The following is a 16,265-nucleotide window of genomic DNA, read 5'->3' as shown; positions in this document are numbered from 1 at the left end:
GGCGCTCATACCTGCTACGTGCTAGGGTGAGTGCAAACACATGAGGCGCAGCCTTATCTAGGTTCAGCATCTTCATCAAGGTGCGAGCGTAGCACAACAGTAGTGCGCGGTGAAGCACAGGGCCACAAACAGAGAATGGGTGAGCGGCGAGGCATGTAGATGAGGCGGCTAGCGGTGAGGCATGCAGATGCGACCGCGGTGGTGAGTAATAAGGCCTTTGTAGTGGAGGATGATGAATTCGAGGTGGGATGATGAATTAGAGGCCCGTGTATGCCGTGTTGCCCAAAGCTCAGCTCGTGCTCCATCTCAAAAATTGTCACCGTCGTCGTCCTCCTTTTTGTCGCTCCCATGAACGACTGGATGGTCTCGAGCAGCACTAGCACGGCTGCTGCGCATACTTGTCAGATGGAGGAGCTTGTGCGCCTTTTTTTGCGGAAAGCGGTCAACATCTAAAATACTTTGTTTTCTTCTTGATTTTTTTCCTCATAGCTATTTATATTAATTATGGAACATTCTTATTTAGAACATTTTTGTTGGAACAATTTCTTTCCAAAATATTTGTTTTATTCTTGAAAATTTTTTTTTTTTTTGAGCAATTTCTATTTTTATGGAACATTTTTATTTCTTATTTTGAAACAATTTTTTCCTTCGGATATTTTATTTGTTCTAGATTTTTTTAAAAATAAAAAATTCTTGTAAGACCATTTTTATATTTTACTTTCTTTAGAACATTTTTAATGAAAAATTTCGTGTAAGACAAACTTTCTTTTGCTCAGGATAAGTTTTACATCTTTGTTGATCCACTTGGCCTATGCTTTAGTGGGGCGACCTATTTCGGCGAAGGGTTATTAGCCATACTAGGATAATGGGTTTGAGAAATGCATATAACAAGATTGTTTAGTTTGTTTTTCTGAAAGCAAATATGGTTAGGGAAATTGTAAATTGATTATGGAGATGCATAGCACATACACATATATAGGCAAGGGTCCTAGGATTTGGTTTATAGAAACATCACCAATCAAGGAGACCCTTGCCTAAACTACAAGAAACTCAAGGGATATGCGCCTAGCGATAGGCCGGCGGCACACCACACGGCCCAAAGGGCCAGCCGGGCATATAGCCCTTTAATATATTCTAACACGCCCCCGTAGTTTAATCGTCGGTGCCACAATCATTTAGACTGGACTGAAACTCTATGAACACAGCGGAAGGCAACCCTTTGGTGAAGACGTCGGCGTACTATGAGGATGTAGGAACATGCAACACACGAACATCACCCATGGCGACGCGCTCCTGAACAAAGTATAGGTCAATCTCAATATGTTTGGTGTGTTGATGTTGAACTGGGTTGGAGGACATGTAGACCGCACTTATGTTGTCACAATAAACCAATGAGGTGCGGCGAAGAGAGGCATGGAGCTCCTGGAGTAGCTGACATAGCCAAGTGGCTTCGACGACGCCATTGGCCAGAGCACGATACTCCGCTTCGGCATTGGACCTGGAGATTATCGGCTGACCCTTGAAGGACCAAGAGACAAGGTTGTCACCAAGAAAGACAACATATCCGGAGGTGGACTTGCGTGTGTTTGGACAACCTTCCCAATCTGCATATGAGTAGACAACTAGAGAACCCTGAGTAGAGCACAGTCTCAACAGCAGGCCAAGATGGAGAGTGCCTCGGATGTAGTGAAGGATACGCTTCAATGCAGCACGGTCTCAACAGCGTAGGCAATATCAGGTTTGGTGAAAGTCAGATACTGCAAGACCCCAGCAAGACTGAGAAAATCTGAAGTATTCGTGACTGGAGCACCGGAGGACGCTAAAACCTTTGGATCAGTGGCGACTGGAGTAGAGTAGGGTTTGCACTCAGCCATACCAGCACGATCCAAGATATCCACCATGTACTAGCGCTGGGACACGAGAAAGCCACCACCATCAACCTGCTGAACATGCATACCCAGGAAGTGATGGAGAAGCCCAAGATCCGTCATGGAAAACTCCTACTGCAAGGCCTGAATGATTTGACGAAGCAAAGCAGGCGAGGCGGCCGTGAGCACAATATAATCAACATAGAGCAAGAGATAAGCTGTCTCAGCTTTCCGGTGACAAACAAACAGAGAAGGATCGGATTTTCCTCCACAAAACTAACAAACTGAATATAGGCAGCAAAGCGATTGTACCAAGCAAGGGGTGCCTGTTCCATACCATAGAGAGACTTGTTGAGGCGGTAGACAAAATCTGGGTGGGTGGAGTCCTCAAAACCAGCAGACTGTGCGCAGTAGACTGTCTCTGAAAGAGTGCCATGAAGGAATGCATCCTTAATGTCGAGTTGATGGACCGGCCAGCGACGAGAGAGAGCCAAGGACAGCATGAAGCGGATGGTGGCCGACTTCACGGTAGGACTGAAGGTCTCGTCAAATTCCACACCGGGCCACCAGGTGAAACCACAAAGAACCCACCGTGCCTTGTACTGATCTAGAGAACCATCTGACTGAAACTTATGCTTGAAGATCCACTTGCTGATGACAATGTTGGCGCGCGACAGACAAGGAATGAGATCCCAGGTGTTGTTCCTTAGTAGCACCGTATGCTCATCTTTCATAGACGCTCGCCAATTGGGGTCGGCAAGGGCGCTATGAAAGGACTTCAGGATAGGTGATAGTGGCACGATGTGGAATAGGGTGGGTAGTCGAAACACAAGCTTGGCGCGTGTCGTCATGCGTTGCTGGTTGATGACAGGCGGGACGGCCACTACCCCTTTGGGCAGCACAGGGGCGCGAACAACACCACTTTGGGCACCATGAGCACCAGGGGAACCTAGAGAGGCACCAGGAGCACGAGAGGTGCCCGGGGCACCGGCGATGTCACGAGGGGCACCTAAAGCAGGGGCGCTAGCGGCCGGAACACCAGCAATGCCTGGAGCAAGGGTGCACACTAGTGTGTGTACTGGTGAACGGAGGCAAGGGGTGTCGGTGCGGAGCTCCGGTGTAGCAGGCCCACCCGCCGCGCCGAAGCTTGGAGGAACCTGCAGCGCAGGGTTGTGTGCCGCGGGGAACGAAGCATCGGGGGCCACACGTGGAAATGTGGTAGAGGAGGCCGGCCACGTCACGTGCTGCAGTGCAGGGGATAGGGTGCCTAGGGACTCCAGGGGCTCCGACAGGGGCGCGCCAGGTGAAGAGCTGGGCGTCGGCCCAGCTAGCGGGGCACACGGAGAACCTGTAGGCAACATGGTCTATGATGGCCCAATGGGAACTGGCACAGGATTAGTGATATCATCCAAAAAAATCATAAGTCGCCGAGGGGGTTGGGGGTGGAAGCTCAACAAAAGGGAAGGCAGACTTGTCAAAGGTGTCGTGCTGGGAGATGATGATTCATTTTGAACGAGGATCAAAACAGCGGTACCCTTTGTGATTAGCAGAGTACCCAAGGATGATGCACGAGGCGGACCGGGATGCTAGTTTGTGGCTGACATGTTAGGATAACAACATCTATAACCGAAGATGCGAAGATGGTTGTAGGATGGCGACGTGACGTATAGGGCCTCGTGCGGTGTGGAGAGAGCAATGGTCTTTGTTGGCAGGATATTAAGGAGGTATGTTGCGGTGGTTAGAGCTTCGAGGACTTCTGCCCCGAGGTCAGCTCCTCGAGCAACAGGTCATTCCAGGCCTCCAGGAACGTCGAGAATGGGTGGCCGCACCGAAGATGGAGGCCAATTGCATTGTGCATGGTGTTGAGGCTGCGGATGATGCTGAGGACGAGGGACCGGTCAGTGACGTGCTCGCCTAGGTCACCGTGAGTGTCTGCCATGGTCTTGAGATGCCTGCAGTAATCGGTGATGGAGAGATCACCTTGAACAAAGGTATGGAACTGAGCATCGAGGAGGAGGGCACGGTCTCGCGGTTGCCGAGGAATTGAGACTCGACAGCAAGCCAGACGGAGCAAGCGGAGGCGTCGTGAGCCATCACCGTGTCAACGAGGTTATCTGATAGTGTGTTGTAGATCCAAGACCTGACCATGCAGTCCATCCGCACCCAATCAGGTTAGCCGAGGGCTGGACGATCACGAATCACATGATCGTCAAGGGAGAACTTGTCGACGGTGAGCAGGAACTGCTCACACCACCGGGCATACTTGGTGGAGGCAACGTCGAGGACGATGGGGATGAGGCTAGAGATGTTCTGGACCGCAACAATCTGGGCGTGCAGGTTCAGGATGGCGGCGCCCTCGTGCAGCAGCATGGCATCGTTGACGTCAGGTTGGGCGGCATGGGTCTTGTGGTCGTCGCTGTCAGTATGGGTCTTGTGGTCGTTGTCGTCGCTATGAGCGTCAGGCGGATCGGCGTCCTCAGTGGTGGCGTGCTCCTTGGTGGCGAGGGCTAGGGCGTCGCGGAGGCGAGCGTCGGCAGCGTCGCGGTCCTTGGCCGCAGCGGCCGCCTGGTTCTCGACCTCGACAGCGTGCGCGAGGGCAGCCTCGCGATCCACCTTGCGTTTGGCCTCCTCAGCCTGGCGCTGCTCCTCAGCAGCCTTACGCTACACGTCGGAGGTCTCAGCAGCCGGGTGCTCACCTGCCTTGCGGAGGCGGTGGCGGAGGGAGAAGGCGGTGGAGTCCCGACTGTCGGGCATACATCCCAGGCCCACGAGTAGGCCCTGTGCGACCCACTAAGGGGCGTACTCGGATAGAATCAAGACTAGGGGGCTACGCGGCAAGAAGCGTATCCCACTCGGACTAGTTAGGTGTGCATATGGCAACTACTCGGTCTACACCGAGTAGAACTCTGTAATCGTACCCGACTAGGATTCAAACATGTAACCCTGCCCTCCTGAGTATATAAGGGCGGGCAGGGACCCCCTCAAAGACAACTCCTTCAACACACTCAAGTTCAAAACAATCAACTCACAGGACATAGGGTATTACGCGATCTAGCGACCCGAACCTGTCTAAATCGTGTCCCTTGCGTCACCATCGACTCCTTGATTCTCGACAGCCCTTGCCGCACAAAAGACCACCTAAGGTACCCCTAGGCGGGTTGCCGGTCTAAAACACTGACACCTACCATGGCGGTGGCGCCGGAGGAGGAGATCGCCACGGGGTGGTTGCGCGGCCGTGGAGGCGCGCTAGATGAGCGGAAGCGAGATTAGGGTAGAAACCTAGACTCGTGATACCATGAAAGCAAATATGGCTAGGGAAATTATAGATTGATTATGGAGGTGCATAGCACATGCACATATATAGGCAAGTGTCCTAGGGTTTAATTTATACAAACAGTATCGGACCCTTGCCTAACTACAAGAAACCCAAGGGGTGTGCGCGTGGCCATAGGCTGGTGGCACACGACACGGCCCAAAGGGCCAGCCGGGTATATGGCCCTCTAATATATTCTAACATTTTCGAATGAGGTGTTACACATATAATTTAGTTTTGACGACTCATCTTAAGTTATATCTTTCTATTCACATTAATGATGTTATCCCTATTATTTGACCATTTCATATATCTAATAATACATAACAAATAATCTTGATCACACAAGCACCCTTCATTTAGATCATGTATGTGCTCAGAAAAAATGTGAAAAAAGTCCAAGACAAGTGCAACATTTCCAAGGCGAGGTAATGCGGTAGCGCACAACGGCACCACACAAAGCAGTTGTCCTTTGCAGCTATGCTATTTTCACATCACAGTATTTGGAAAAGCAGGGCTTCGTTGCTGTTCAGCTTAGAGCATACGTATACAAGAGTGCAAGTAGCATGTATTGCGCATTATACCTTTTTGTTTTAAAAAAAGTGTGATATATCTTTCACGTGTCAAGAAAGATCAGTGGCCCGGTTTTCCTAATGCAAAAGAACATATTAGCCCATCTAACAAGTATTCCCTTCATCCCAAATTACAATTCATTTTGGCTATTCTAGATATATTACTTTTGCTATGTAGTTAAATATAATTTATATCTAGATACATATTAAAAGCTATGTATCTTAAAAAAATCTAAACGAATAGTAATTTAGGACGGAGGGAGTAACGATCATTCTCGTTTTCCTAATGCAAAAGGAGAGGTTAGCTCAGTTGTGCTTTTCATCGAGCCAACTAATAATCCCAGTTAGTGAGCTTTAATTAAAGATCAGCGAAGTTTCATTTCCCCAAACGCCGAGAGAATGCACTTTACGCTTTAAGGGACTCTGCAGGGTTGTTGAGGTTGGTGAGGGAAAGAGACTTGGAAGTTGAGAAAGTTTACATCATTGGAGGTAGGTGAGGTTTGCTCGCCTCCTGAGGCAACCATGTCGTCACGTGGACATGCTCCCCACATCTCATATCAAGATGGTTGTTAGTTCATATTGTCCCATGTAGTTTATGGTTAGGGCGACCGGCTAAGAGTTGGTGAATCTCAAGCTTAAGATGTTCTTTTATTTTACGGTTAATTGCATCATAGATGCATGTGCTATTGTGACAACTTTGCACGGCAATTATTTGGCATGCATAGGCCATTATAAACTTCACGTAGTAGTGTAGTACTCTGTTATGTGCATATGGGCCCTGTGTGGTCGATATTTAAACTCAGCCACCTTGAACCAAGCTAAATAGTGTAATCACTGCAATTGCACAATCTAAAGTGTAAGGAGTCGCATGACATTCTTTTTCCCCCCTTCTTGTAGAGCACTAGAACTTTCTTCCCCATATGATCACTATCCAAACTCATGCGTGCCCCTACTCAAATGGCGGTGCCCTATTTCCTTTTGGGTTTCAGATGACTTAATCTCCGGTCAAAGCTTCTTAGCAACACCGATGAACATACTCCATTTTGATGTCACTGACATACAGTTACAAATATCCTTTGAATAATCTTCTCTATACTTAATGCTCTGGTCGGCTGGACTTATAAACCGGCTGAAAAGCTGAAACGGCTGATTTGTTGTGAGAGAAAAATACTGTTCGGTAGCTGATAAGCTGAAGCGAACATAGTATTAGTTTCTCTATTTGAAACCCAATGCAAAAAAACATGTATGTACTCAAAAAATGAGGAATTGTAAAAGAAAGAAGTCGTTACAAACATGCAGCATGCTTCTCAAATGTGGTATTATTCTAATTTAAAATAAATTCAGAAAAATCACAAACGAAGATATCACGTTAGACACATCACACATTCAGGCGGCTGCTCAAGTGTGGCATTATTCTAATTTAAAATAAACTCCAGAAAAATTCACAAAGAAATATCTCATTCGACACCTCAGCAGGCTGCTAAAATATAATGGAGGAACGAACTACGCATTGCTTCGTAGGAATATTTTTTAGGCGCATAGGGTTCTCTTTTTTTAGACGCATAGGGATCCTTTGTAAACAATGCCATGCGACGGTAGCTTCGGAGCTCCAGATCCAGCAAAGATTCTCTCCCAGCAAATCTACTCCTGGATTGTACTACTTAAATGAGATTACTGATTCCAAGAACATCTTGTCAAAGTAGTATGTGGTTTTGTTTTTTATACCACTGACGCTAAACAGGAGTACTATTCAAGCAAATAGAGAAATGGACGCATCATTAAAGGGTGTTTGTTTCTTTACCGGCTCCTAAAATTCCTGTCACGTCGAATGTTTAGATATTAATTAGGAGTATTAAATATAGGCTAATTACAAAATTAATTGCACATATGGAGACTAATTTGCGAGACAAATCTATTAAACCTAATTAGTCCATGATTTGACAATGTGATGCTACAGCAAACATGTGCTAATGATGGATTAATTAGGCTTAATAGATTTGTCTCGTGAATTAGCCTCAATCTGTGTAATTAGTTTTATAATTAGCTCATGTTTAGTCCTCCTGTTGACGCAAAATCCTAGCGGTGATGGAGCCTACATCAGCACATGAGGACCTGAGAGATCTGCTTAACTCCAGTGTAGAATCCAAATCAGCGCGTGGTGTGCGTGGGCGTGCCAGTCAGTTTGACCATTCAACTGACAAGGAGATCATAGTCATTGTGAAGTCCGAGGCAACCGGCCGATCAGGCCGATATAATCCAGGCACAGTAGTGATAATGGTGCAACAAAATAAATCATGACAAATATATCGGCTGTGAAGCCGATTCCAGTACCTTGATGAATGTGAGTGATTCATCGGCCATCCAGCCAATTTAATATAATTTACAATAACCATCAGCCAGACGGCCGATAGAAAACAGGATGCTGTTGAGTTGTTGCTCCACCATAGCTAAAGCCACAAGCTGATGAGATCTAAACTAACGTCACCACCAATATTTTTAGGTGAAACCACAGCGATGCGCCCGGTAGTTGCAGTCTAGAAATATTTAGTAGCACGTTAATCTGAACCCGTCAGCTGATGAATCCAATCACAACGGAGCTTACTCCCAACAGCACTTGAAGGGGTAACCAAGATTAAGATGCAACAGGCTATTAAGCGACCTGTCGTCTATGATGAACCGATCTAAAGCTAATTAAAGCAAATTGAACGGCAAGATGATAGGACAGATAAATATCAGCCGATGCAGACTTAATCAAGGCGGGATAACAAGTGAATACCGTAGATCGAGACAGAAGCGATGCGCCGTATGTCAAAGATCCAAGATACTCGATAACTGGCAGATGAAACTAGACGAAACCACAGCGATGCGCCCAGTGGTTAAAGCCTAGAACACCTGGTGATGGAACTTGCAGCTCGCCGGAGATCGAGGTCGATGCAGCCCAGCTTGCTAGAAGGAACTCATCGAGAAGCTACATTACTCCTACTCCTAGGGCAATGGTGTGAAGCCGAAAGGTAAAGGTAAATATGTTGTATTATTGATCGTGTGATGATAATTACAATGGCCACATCCTTTTATATTTATAGGGCGGACGTTACATAATTGGCATCTAACTACGTACAAGGCAAGTCACGTACACAATCTTTTCTAATAAAAAACTCTATCTCTAACTCACCAAACTCTATCTCTAAAATATTTTATTCTATAAAACAACGTCCCGTGCATGCAAAGATCGGCCGCATGCATAATTATTCTGGTAGCCTCCCATGAATGGCATGCAAAGTGTACCAGAATCCATATTGTATATTCTAATCATTTTTATCCATACGTGCTGGCCTTTCCTTTATATCAGCCTTGCCTCTCCTTGCCGATCAATCCAATGAAGCCGATTTGGACTCCATGCCCATGTGCGCGCATGCTAGCTTCTTATTGTTGTACATGACTCCAATTATCTCGTACTCCGAATTTATAGGATTGGTCAAAATCCGGTGTCAACACAGGCCCTCTAGTTTCGGAGAATGCTTCATGTTCCGAAACTAATTATAGAAGTCTGATACTTGTCTTCAGAGCTAATAATGTCTGATTGCAATATCCAAAGCCACGTCGACTCCTCTTGAAATATAAAGAACACCATCGTGTTTGCCGGCAGTAGAAACAACAGATCAGTCTTTTCGTATCAACACCTCCTAATTAGCCTTCAAATATTCAATGCGACATAAATTTTAGTTAGGACTAAAGATCCAAACACTCCCAAAGTCTAATTTTTCTATCCAAACCATGTAGGCTCTACTTTTGCATGGACATGAATTATCTGAATTGAAAGCAACTAGCCTGGGTATTTCCAAAGTGAGTGCTTTAGGTCCCTGTTTGTTTCAGATTGTAGTCATCAGATTATATAATCTATACCCCTAGATTATTATAATTCCATAAGCTACTCAACATATGCTTATTTCAGATTTTTTTTGAACTTTTACTATACTACCTATACCACTTGAACAAAATTACCCTTGATTGCCATTACAACCATAGTAGCAAGAGAATAAACAGTCCAAACCGATAATCTAGACCTCCAATAATCTAGGTTGCCAAACATCCCACAGTTTATTTGTATCCAGCTTATTTTAATCGGGATTATATAATCTAACCCATATAATCTAGATTATATAATCTGCCCCGGAAACAAACAGGGCCTTACTCCTCTATCCCAGAATATAGCTAAATTTAGGATTTCAGTCAAATCTTTTTAACTTTAACCAACAATATCTCTAAAAATAATTTATTCCATATACAAAAGGTTATATATTATAATAATTAGTTTCAGAATAAATCTACTAACTTGGTGTTATAAGTCTCTATGTTAGTTAAAATTGAAAAGATTTGACATTAAAAAAGTATATTGTCGACTTGCTAAGACTTCTTTAAAAAGTTTCTAATGCGATCTACACAAATAAAACAGTGAAGAACTCAACAACAATGCATAAATCATTTCTATTGAAAGAAACAATAACAAGACCCTTTCTGCATAGATTTCCTCGAAGAAATGTTTCTATGTATAAGTTGATTATCATTCTTATGAGAAACATGTTTTTGTTTCAAGTTCTATCTCTAAGAGCATATTTGATCAAGGACTAAACTTTAGGCGGCTAAAAGTTAGCCTCCGTGATCCAAACAGTGAAGATAAAGGTGGCTAAAAATTAGCCAATCCCTCAAGTAAATTTTAGTTCATTAGCCTTCCAAACCCGACTAATTTTAGACAAAAATACCCTCCCACTAAAAAAACCCAGCTAATTTTAGACAAAAATACCCTTCCACTAAAATCTTATTAGTTTTTCTCCTACACTCTCTAAGGATAGAATTGACTTTTACCAATAAATGAGCTAAAATTACCTCTAGCTTCAAATAAGACATGGCTAATTTTAGCCAACTATCGGGAGTAAACTTTAGTTTTAGTCCATCCAAAAATGCTCTAAATCCCTTGATCGTTTGTCATACATTCTTATATTTCTCTGTAGAAAAAAAATTGTATTTTTCATCCCTCAAATATTGCTAAAGTGTGACATTCACCCCTCATATTTCATTTGGTGCAAATCAACCCTTTAACTATCTAATCTGGTTCATTTAACATCTCCATACTAGTTTAGGAATGATTTAGTATCATATAATAATAGTTTGGACCATACAATCATCTTGCTGCTTAGCAATATCTTACGTTGAGTCAATCCCTATTAATAGTTTAGTGTGAATCAACTCCATTAATTTTTTCAAAAAGAATTTATGGAGTATCCAATTTAAAGGATCTACTAAAATTTTCTGTGGGCTATATATTTTCGACTCAACACATTACATCACTAAACAGGGATTACTGATTTATGAAATGATTACGTGACATAAATTGCTAGTAGATTGTACTAAATCATTGTTAAACTAAGGTGAGGATGATAAATGCACCAGTTCAGTTGGTTAAGGGGTTGATTTGCACCAAATGAAATATGATGGATGAATGTCACACGTTTGCAATATTGAGAGATGAAAAATACACTTGTTTTTCCTTTCTCTCTAGAGTCGGCTTTCATTTTGGGACTCTATATTTTATAGATAGAAACAGTTTAAAAAATCTCCACTAAACCCACCCTTAAATGGTAAGTTTAAGCAGCCAAGCTTAATTCTAACTGGCCCAGCACCATGTTGGGCCGAGCTCAGATCTAGCAAATCATCCTGTCCACACAAGAATCGCTCATATTTTCAGCTCTCTTCCAACAAACAAAAAAGAAAAAGGAATTTAATCTGACCGAAGTGTGATGCCATCCTCTAACTCTTTAAACCAAAAACGAACCACTAACCCGCAAGATCTTTTTTTATTTTTTTATTTAGAAAAAGTATAAAGGAGCGTGCATGTTCGGCACGTCCCATTTACTGAAATTGCCGTGCGACGTGGCCGGCCGAAAATTGGTTACCCTTTCACCATCTATCCCGATTAGGTGGCGGACCAGCAGCAGCGCTTGTGTCGCCGTTGTAGGTAAAAGCCAAAGCCAGATCTGCGGTGTGCTGCACCCCCACGTGGGGCCCACAGCAGTGACTGGGCTGGCCACACGCACGGAGCAGAGCACCACCAACCACGAGGCAGACGGTGAGACGGTGACGGGGACAGGCGTGTGGGTGGCTGAGTGCATCTGCTGCTCCACGGGGAAGAAGGGCAGCTACCGGGACTGTAGGAGAAGCTGGAACGGAGGAAAATGCCACGGGATGATCGTGGTGAGCGATGCCAGGGCAGCAGCACAGCCCTTACTTTCCTTCGAATCGGGAAGCTTCAGGAGCAAAAAAAATATCCGGTCGGTCCATTGGTTTTTCGGGTGCGTTGGGGGTTCATGGATGAGTGCTCCAATTGTAGCTGATTGGCAGTTTGCTCGAATAGCACAAATGTTTTTTTCTCAGTGCCAGAATACTCAATATTTTTTTTCGGTGTGCACAGATTCTTCTTATTCCAATCTATGTATGTTGAGCTATTTTTACAATTTAAGTTGTTTAAGAGGTTTTAAGTAAAGCCCAAACATCATGTTCTCGTAGCGGGTATCTTCGAATAAGCTACTCCCTCCGTTTCAAAATGCAGCTAAATATAGAGTTACGTCTATATACATAACAAAAACTATGTATTTAGATAAGCTGAAATGATCTACATTTCGAGACGGCGGGAATACCACTGTAATAAGAACCAACTGTACCTACAGTTCTAGCACCATGCGGAATTGATCCATCTCAAGTTGTATATAGTGCCCTGTACACCTATACTATAGCACTGAAACAATACATTCCTCGGTTGCTTCTTTTTTTTTCCTTCCAAGACATTCCTCGATTACCTTGATAGTCCGAATTATATAATTCTTCGCATAATTATGCTGACGTGTGTCAAGGTCACGAAGCACGCTGATCAGGACAGCATTGTATTCGGTCCCTCAATTAGCCAAACCATTGATTAATCAAGTCCACTACTCAAGCATGTCGTCCCAAAATTCCAATGGTGAACGTGTTCCAGAGATTAAATATATGGTTGGTGGTAGCCTGTTAGGTATTACTCCTAGGCAACCATATCGTTGACATGGGCCATCAGCTGTCCAGCTGCAAGCAAGCACTGCTAGCTCTGTGGTTTCGGTGTGGTAGTTACTTCTGCGTTGCTGTCAATGCCGTTGGACCAGCATTGGAAAAAGCTCAGAGTGAGATAGCTCATGGAAAATTAGCTGCCATGGCACCTCGAGAGACAGAGATGCTCTGATCCAACGGGCGATGATTTTAATTTTGTCAATGGATCTCAGCCAAAATTTGGCTTTGAAAAGTCTACTACTGGACTTGACTATGCTATTTTTTGTGGACGATCGAAGCCACGCGTCTAATGACAAAATCAGCATTACCTACGGGTTTTGAAATCTTGATTTATGTCACGTGTACCATGCTGAGCATGAGTTACAGAACCCAATAGTATCCAGCGAACAATGTTGGGCGAAAACCGCCCCCGAAATGGGGCCAACGAATCTCCAAACGAAGAGAACAAGAAAGACAAGAAACTAAGGATGACTTCAGGAGAGCTTGATAGAACTCCCCCTTCGTCCAGAACGTATCCGTTTGCATTCCTCTCGGTCCCATTTTATAGGATCGTAATTTTTACACTTTACAACCCTTCATCCTCCTTTAACACTTTATGCGAAGCATATTCGGGGGTATTACAGTAACATTACACCACTTTTTACCACACTCTTTACAACTCATCACTTTACAACTGGGCTCGTGTGAGCCAGTGCGCCGAAGCCACCATCACCACTTCGCTAGTTGCCGATATCGTGAGAGACTTCCTAGGTCCCCGTCACCGGCCAAGGCGAAGTCCGCTCCGGCCCATGAGCCCACTTCGAGCCCGAAGTCCTTTCGTCGTCTCAACCGGTCATTGAGATCGTGATGTCATCACTTCGCGCCAGCGCCTCATCCCATGCGGAGTCCTTTTCCCTCACGATCTCTTCATTCCTGCAAATGACGGATCACAACACTTCTCCACAAACCCATTACGTTAGCCAACTGCAACACCCTGAAATAAGGAAGGGGTACCAAGCGGAGTCCTTTTCCCTAACAATAGCCCCTCGCTAGCAATGGTCATCTGCGATGAGCTGAACTAGTGATTCAACTTCTTTGGAGCAGGGGACATCTGGACTCCCCGAAGCGCCTCCCTATTCCGGCTCGTGTGTGTTTTTTTATATTCCTTATCGCCAAGACGTCTCCTCCTTTCATGCAAATCGTTGCTGCCATTTCGAATTTCGCGCCCCCTCGTTGTTCTATATATATGCGGGCACCCTTTAGGGCTTTAACACATTCTCCTTGGGCGCCACCGGCTTGCTACTTCAGCGGTTTCATACTTTCTTGTATTCCTTTTTACTTCGCTTAGTTCCTAGTCTTTGTGTTGTTATGTTTTCTTCGTGCGCTACATCATTGTGTGGATCTGATTTTTGGTTTTTTAAGTACTTCGTTTGTTGTTGTATCTTTGGGTTTTCAGGACTAAACCATGGCTCCTAAAACTCCTAAGTTTCCTCCCAGCACGGTGTTCGGCCACAGCCGCGTGACTGAGAAAATGATTCGCAACTTCGTTGCGTGTGGATTGATAGAGGAAGGTTGAGGTCGAGTTCCTGGCTCCGAAACTACTCCCATTCCCAATGACGACAACGAAGTGGTTGTTTTCCGCGATATTTTTATGGCTGGACTTCGTTTTCGTTGGATCCGGTTGTTATTGAGATTTTGCGCAAGTATGGAATGTACTTGCACCAGCTAACTCCCAATGGCGTACTTCGCCTGAGCCTCTTTATGTGGGTTTGCAAAAGTATGGGCGTTACTCCTACCATCGAAAACTTTGTACGCGCTCATATTATTCATCACCAGCCAAAGCATGTCGAACGGAGAGACGGATCCTTGATTAAGGAAGAAGTCCAATTTGGATGTCTTAATTTCCGATACAGAATCGAAGTCACATCTCCAGTGACTTCGTACAAAAACAAATGGGAAGATGACTGTAATTGTTTCTGGTTCTACCAAATGGGAAGATGATTGGAATTGTTTCTGGTTCTACCACACTATCGAAGTGGATGCTGATACTAGTACTCACCCACTTGTTTGCAAGGAATTCAAGACATACCTAAAGATATGACTTGCGACACTGAAGACAAGGACACATCGCGACTGTTCATGGTCGCTTTTCGTGAACTAGCGAAGTCTTACGGCACCTGTGACCTTGTCGAAGAATACTGTGCTGTGAAAGTTTTTCCTGTAAAAGGTGGCTGGTCTATTGCTGCCTGGAAAGACTTTTCCAGCTCGATCAAGATCCCGGACTTGGGCCGGAGCTTTAACTTGTCTAAAACAGGTTGGTTTTTCTTTTGACGCTGTATTTTTTATTCTGAGCCCCCTTTATCTTTTATTTGCCGTTCTGCTTACTTTGTTGTTCCCTGCTCATAGATGTTGATGTGAAAGATGTGGAGGAGAGCGCTAACCTTATTCTAGGTCTTGAAGGCGCTAAGGAGTATCATGAATTGGTGAAAAGGCTTGACGGCTCGCGAAGCAACATGGTCTTCGAGTATTTTGAGCAAAACGTTTTACAAAAAATACAAGACAACTTTAGCTTTCTTATCATGGAGAAAGATCTTTGTGACGACCGACCCCAAATCTTCCGAGTTAATCCTAATCCGAGCCTCTGATCACCTGTCTTAGCTTTCCAAGCCTAAGTGATCAACCTCCAGTCCGGTCCCGACCCCTGAGACCCGACCCCTCTCCGCTGGCCTCCAGTTCCGACCCCGCCGACCCCAACTCACCGCCGGATCTTTCCAAGTTATCCCCAACACCTCCCTTCAGTCTGACCAGTGAACCCACGAGATCTTTTCTCCCAGATCCCCCGCGACAGGCGCACTCGAGTTGCATGCCCGCTTCAGAGTTTCCCCGCCGCGTGGCTCAACCTCTCCGACGTCCGCTGCTCCGCCTCGTCTTCGGCCCGCGACCGAATGGATTCTCGCACCACCTTCCCCAATCGCAGCGGAAGCCCCTCTGCAACCTTTCTGCAGCACCTCGCTGCCCGCGCCCATCATCACATCGCCAGATCCCGGCCGCAGAGCCGATGTCGCCCGTCTTTTCCGTCACTTCGACACAGTCACGCCTCCTGGTCTTCGCTACCCGACGATTCCTCCTCCGCCAACCCCGACCACGGCAGAGACAGCTCCTTTCCCCGCCCTGTCAGAAGCCGCCCGACAATCTGTTGCTCCGCGCTCGCGCGCGCGCCCGCGGCCGCCTGTCTTCTCACCTGTGCGCCCTCGTTCCTAGCGCCATTATCCCGGTCACTTCCATCAACTCTACCGCACGACGACGCCCGCCTCCGCCAAATCTCAACCACCGGCATACCCGCTCCTGCGCCGCCCTGACGCCAGAGCCCAATGACCGCTGGCGTCATCCCCGAAGTCCTGCTCCACCGCCCTCGTCGCTCAATCGCCGCCCAGGCAGAGC

This window comes from Setaria viridis, chromosome 8 (genome assembly GCF_005286985.2).
Source record: "Setaria viridis chromosome 8, Setaria_viridis_v4.0, whole genome shotgun sequence".
In the NCBI taxonomy this organism is placed as follows: domain Eukaryota; kingdom Viridiplantae; phylum Streptophyta; class Magnoliopsida; order Poales; family Poaceae; genus Setaria; species Setaria viridis.
The sequence above is the reverse complement of the archived record's forward strand: the minus strand, read 5'-3'. Positions refer to the sequence as shown.